Genomic DNA, 6,000 nt, shown 5'->3' with positions numbered 1-6,000 from the left:
TGATACAGTAAATATTCAGGAGGCATATTAGCACTCAATATTTAGGCAGGCTTCAAACGACCACCCACTGGTGACAGCTACACAGCCTCCATTTGTTCTCTGCCTGAGAAATGCAGATAAAATCCACAGCTGCTCATCGGGCTAATTGGTGAGCTGGAACTGGCCAGCCATCCTTGCTCCTGTGTCTCTCAACAGAGAAAGTGTGTGCTGGCTCTGGCCCCAGGTACCCTCTGACTGCCAGTATCAACCTCAACTCTGGTCCTTGTAATCACACCATCAGCACCAGAAGGCTGACTCAGGAGAGGGAGGCACAGATTCTACACATGTTTCACAAAATATACCACCTGCTTGTACCCTAGCCTAAGTGCATTAATCTACTATATCTCCTGACTTCTTACTCTGCATTTTAAATTGATTCAATTAGCCACGTGATTTCAACACCCTATTTTTGTCTTTGAGCCTTTCTGTATAATGACCTCTGGGATAGCTTGCCTCCTGGTATACTTGGAAGCTAACTTCCCACACCACACCCACTAGTTACCTCACAGCAGGTAGGGAGATGTGGGAGGAGTGGCAGTCACTTTTTCTTCATGCATATTTGCATCTTCTCCTTAGTTATACTGAAAAGGGAAGGGGCTACCAGGAAAAAATAATCCTCCCTAATAAGGCCAATTAAAACAACATTTTCTGCTGTGATGACCCTGGAGGCTACCCTGTCCTATTTGAAACCAGCTTTAACCTCTAGGATGATTTGGCTTCACTTTTCAACATGGAGCCATTTCTGAGCAGCTGTAGGTTAAGAACAAACCCCCCCGCCCCCTCCTGCCCTCCTTCTGTATACAGGAGAGAACCTGAATCATATTAGACCTGGAGTCTGTTCACTTTTCTTTTTCCTTCTTTTTCAAAAGGTTGCTTCTTTAATATCTGGACAGATAAGAATGTCTCCAGGCCACACCAGACCAAAATCTGTCAATCTCAGAGTCCAACAACCACTTTAATCTCTTTCATATGAAACTTGAGCACTCACTGCTTTTCACTGGTTTGCTTTTATCAGTATTGCAAGTGGATTTATCATGAGGCTAATAGAGCATAAACTTCAGGGTCCCTTTGTAGGTTCCAGGAGGGGCCACAGTGACTTTGTAATTTTGTTTTATTCTTCCTAAAGAGGGACCTCAAATCCTAAAGCTTCAGGGCCTATAAAATTCTCATCAGTATGATTTCGTGGTTAAGAGCTTCAACGCTTGAGATAAAAGACTTCTCACCCTTTTACTATTTAGTCATTTTAGGTTAGTCACATTAAATTTCAGCCTTGGTTTCCTCAGTTGTAAAATGGGGATAATAGTACTTATACTTTTAGGATTACGGTAAAGCTTAAATAGTACTTAAACAGTGTTTCATGTATGAGAAATGTTCATCGATGCTAGCTGCCATTATTATTGTTGTTATTCCCAGAACAAGACAGTAAGCTCCCTGAGGACAGGATCTGGCACCCCAAAGGCCCATCCATCACAGCCACCCAAAAAATACTTGCTGAAGGAATGATACCTTTTACAGCCAACGCCACTCTCCCCACCCTCTCTGCGTGTCTAACCAGAAATACAACTACAATTGCGTTGTGGATGCGACACACATGGTTACCTCTTCAGTAAGCTGCCAGATACTTCGTAGCACTTTCTCAGTTTGAAAGCGTTCTTTAGTCTCCGCCCTTCCCCGGTGAGTCCTGAAACCCTCTGGTTGTTTGCCTCCTGCCTCTTGCCAAGCTCCTCTCTCCCGGGTCAACTGAGGACAGTCGGCCACAGCCACCGCAGGCCGAGAGGCGCTGAGGCAACGCATTAATAGTTAGCATTCTGCTTGGCACTGAATAAATGCCGTATAAACGATGGCTATTATTGTTGCTGCTACTGTTGTTATTATTATTATTATTATTACAATTCCCAACCAGCCGGCCATCTACTCTCCGCCCCCTCCCCCCGGAGCTAGGCCTGCATCTTTTGCCTGGGGTCGGGGTGGGGGGCTCTTAGCCGGGAGCCGGGGTGCGGGGACCTGGGGATAGACCCTCGCGTCTGCTCTCCCCCTTCGCGGCGCGCCTCCCGGGCAGGGCTGGGGCGGCGGGTCCCCCGGGGCCTCCAGGGCTGGCGGGAGGCCGGGAGGAGCAGCCGCCGACGCATCCGCCGCCGCCGCAGGAGGCGGAGCGCCGCACCTGGCGGCGGGTCCTCGGCGCTCAGCCCTGAAACGGGTCCAGCCGGTAGCGAGCGGCGGAGGCCGGGCCGGAGGAGGAGGAGAGAAGGTCGCGCCGACCGGTGCGCTCGGCTCGCCTCTCCCGGTTCCCCCACCGGCCCGCATCCCTCCGCCGCGCCCCGCCCTGCCGCAGCCTCCAAGGAACCAGTGACCCGCCCGAGATGGTGAGCGCCGTCGCGACAGCCGCCGCCCCGGCGCCCGGAGCAGCCGCCCCGTGCCCGGGGGAGATGGCTCCCCGCGCCCCGCGCAGCTGAGCTCCCGCCGCCGCCGCCGTCCGCCGCAGGTGAGTTGGAGCCCGGCGCGCGGGGGAAGGGGGCGCGCTCGGCGGGGCGGCGGGGTAGCCCCACCCTGGGCTCCCCTGCAGGGGCCGGGCTCGGCCGGAGGGCGAGGAGCCCCCTGCGGCGCGCACACCTGCAGTCGCGGAAAGGCTTCTGAGGAGGGGCCCGGCGCCAGGGCGTGTGGGGGGGGTGTCTCCGCTCCCAGCCCCGCTCGCCCGCTACTGTCTCCCTCCCCTTGGATCCCGAGTCGGTTGTCATCTTTTGGGGCGCTGAGGGCAGCTACAGCCTGCACCCCCGGTGCGCCCGGCGCGGGCAGCACTTCCGCAAACGTAACTGCAGTCGGGAAAACAAAGGCGCTGCCCAAGGAAGCCGTCGCCGGGCGCCGGCAGCAGCCAGGGTGCCTGCCGGGTGAGGGCTGCGCCCCAGTGTCCAGGCCCTTGTCGACCCGGCCGCACTCGCGCCCTTGCCATAACCGTCCTCGGGAGGAAGAGGGAGGCGAGAACACCAGGCAGTCCGAGTGCAGGGACGTAGCCCCTTGGGTGGCAAGAGGAGGAAATTGACAGCGTCCGCTTACCCAGGTGAATAAATACGCAAAAAAATACCTCTTCCCTTGCCTGCTATCATCCTGGGAGAAATTCCCCGCCTCCGTGCTGCTTTACTTCAGCCTGGCCTAACATGTCCCTAGAGCCATTTTGAGATAACTGTCGGGGTTTCTAGTCCTTTTGGGTCCTTTGTGTCCCCTACACGGCTCCCTGTAAATTTAAGTAGGATGGTGAAAAATTCCAAATGCGACTTTCCCCTTCATTTATCCCATCTGCACGTGGACAGGCAGGTGGATTCAATTACCCTTAAGGCCAGCACACGGTGCATTTCGCCTCTCCCACATACATTCTCAACCACAAACATTTCCTTTCATCCGAAAATCTTTAATAATTAAACATTTTACAGAGCTACTGGGACAGATAAAATCTTGCCTATTACTAGTAGAAAAGAACCTTGAAGAGTTGAGGTTTTAATCCCAACCGGTGTCTGAATATTTTTATGCTGTTGGGCATGTCACATCTTCCTGAGCCTCAGTTTTCTCACCTGTAAAAGGAGATGGTTGGATAGTACAGTGGTCAAGCTTCCCGCTAATTGTTCTAGGAGTTTAGGATTTTCTGGAAATCTAACCTCTTCAAAGTAAATGAATGTAAAGGGTGGGTGGATGTACAGTTGACCAACGACATGTGATAAAAGCAGATGTGTTTTTGGTAGGCCTCTGGTGTCTGCAGAGCATCTCTTTCCCAAGACGTGGCCGCTAGTCTGCTAAAGGTGTATGCATCATTGATGGCCTTGTTAAGTAAAAGGAGAGGATAGGAAGTCGCCTCACTGGGAAGTTCGGCTTTTGACACTTTAAGCTGATGGTCATCAGCAGACATATTTTCAGTTATTTTGTGGTAGTCAGATGGCTTGTGTTTACCACAAGTTGTAAGTAAAACTTAAGATTGCTTTTAGGAGGAAGCTGGGACATTGCTGCTGAGCCCAGGGCAAGACACCCTGGGGGAGTAAGAGGAGAAAGGATCATATTTCAATAATGCATTAAAGCTACTAAGTATGTTTACAGTAATTTATTTCTAAGGCACTTTCTGTATCTGTATGAATAAGGTAAATGTAAAAACATGAAGACAAACCAAAACACAAAGATAAACGAAACAGCAGGGTTTGCAGGTATTTGGTGATATGAGGTATTGGATCACCAAGTCTAGCATATATAATTTCTGGATTATTAACAGTAATAAGGCACTTTTTGAGCACTTAGTATGTTCAAGACACCATCTTAAACATTTAATTTCTATATCTCTGTAAGATAAGTCTTGTCACGTTTTATGGATGATGAAAAGGAAGCTCAAATGGTTAAGGAACTTACACAAACCACATAATCAGTAAGAGGTGGAGTTAGGTTTGACCCCGTGTCTCTGGCTCCAAAGCCCAGGAAATTTCCACACGGTGTCCCTCCCTATTCAGGACCCATTAAGTCTCACCACCTACACAGGTGCCTTCCTTTGCTTCTTGCCTTTGAAAATTAATTTCATTTCAACATACATACATTACATATGTTAACATTTATCTACGATAATCTATATAGTGCATATATATTTATGCATGTATGTTTACCCATTTGTTCTCACTATTTTTAGGTTGAAGGCAAGTGTAAAAATGAATATAACCAGATATATTTAGTATTAGGCTGACAGGTTTTTTTGTTTGACTTCTTTTGATATTCAGTAAATCTTGATTTAGCAGTCTCATTGTAGGGAAAGGGAGAAATGCAATAGATGTAAATGTATTTGTTAGCTGCTTTGGCACATTGTCTTGGGAAAAAATCATGATACGGCAAGTGAAAAAAGGAAGAGATTTATATACAAACCATCATACAAGCACACATATACCTTGTTGTCTCCAAACTGTTGACAGTGGCTTCCTGAAGGAAGTGGGTTCAGATGGTAAAGAGAAGAGGGTACTTTTACTTTTTACCTTATAAAGTTATGTTTGGGCTTAAAAAGCTTTTTTTTTTTGCAACAAGCATTTGTTCTTTTATTATAGAAACTAAAAAGAGAAACAAAAGGAATAGAATTGATTCACTTAATAAAAATCAAAAATAAGAAAATAATTGAATGTGCCTAAACTCTATAATGTTAGAGAAGTGAAATATGAGACTCAGGAGACCAAAGAGGAAGGTGGTATTCTGGGAATTGCATGTGTAGGAGCAAAGGCTGATGAGTCTTGGATGACTAAGTTTTACCTTTTCTAACAGTATCTATAGGGTGTTCTGTAGCACCCCCAATTTCCCTCCCCAATATGAATGCTTTGGTGCACATACCCCAAGTTACCTGCTGGATAGGGTGATAAGAATTTCGTCCTGCTCTTGCTAGTGGTGGCTGTCTTTGGAAGCATAATTGTTCTTTATTTAGAAGGTAGGAGTAGGAGAAATAAATTTACCTGCCGTGTCATTTCCTGAAATTACGGCATTCTGGATAACTTCAGGTGTAATTATTTTTAGTAACATAATTTCAGGAGCAGGAAGTTGTCAAGTTAATCAGGTCTGATGCATATATAAACATATATATGTATAGATACATATACATATGCATATATGTACATAATCTTGTCTGATGTGTATATATACATACCGATGTATATGTACAAATCCCACAATTCTGTTTTATGTAATACTAATAAAAATCATTGCTTAGAATCCTTAAAAATTAATACATTTCCCTGCTCAGACTTAGAAATCCGGAATCAAATACATTCAGACTTTTCAGAATCAAGAAAACACATTCTTCCTTGTGTTTTGTACCCAAAGGAAAAGTGAATAAGGTTGGTTCATTATAAACGTAATAGGCAATAACGAGAAAAACATAATTGTAAAATTATTTTGCAGAAGAGATATTCTGACAATTTTAGGTGTCATCCAACGTTTCATTTAAGGTTCTAATTATGT

At 46.6% G+C, this 6,000-nt stretch overlaps 1 protein-coding gene across 1 annotated transcript in view; it reads left to right on the top strand.

Annotated features, from left to right (window-relative positions):
• Positions 1 to 2,309: 2,309 nt before the first annotated feature.
• The window catches only part of MFSD6 (major facilitator superfamily domain containing 6), a gene marked incomplete at its 3' end in the record, with an annotated part of 74,895 nt that continues 71,204 nt past the window's right edge, over positions 2,310 to 6,000 (top strand). Inside the window, exon 1 of the mRNA XM_079710052.1 lies at positions 2,310 to 2,521. The remainder of the gene's footprint in view (positions 2,522 to 6,000) is intronic.

This window comes from Hyperoodon ampullatus (genome assembly GCF_949752795.1).
Source record: "Hyperoodon ampullatus genome assembly, chromosome: 8".
In the NCBI taxonomy this organism is placed as follows: Eukaryota; Metazoa; Chordata; class Mammalia; order Artiodactyla; family Ziphiidae; genus Hyperoodon; species Hyperoodon ampullatus.
The sequence above is the reverse complement of the archived record's forward strand: the minus strand, read 5'-3'. Positions and strand labels throughout refer to the sequence as shown.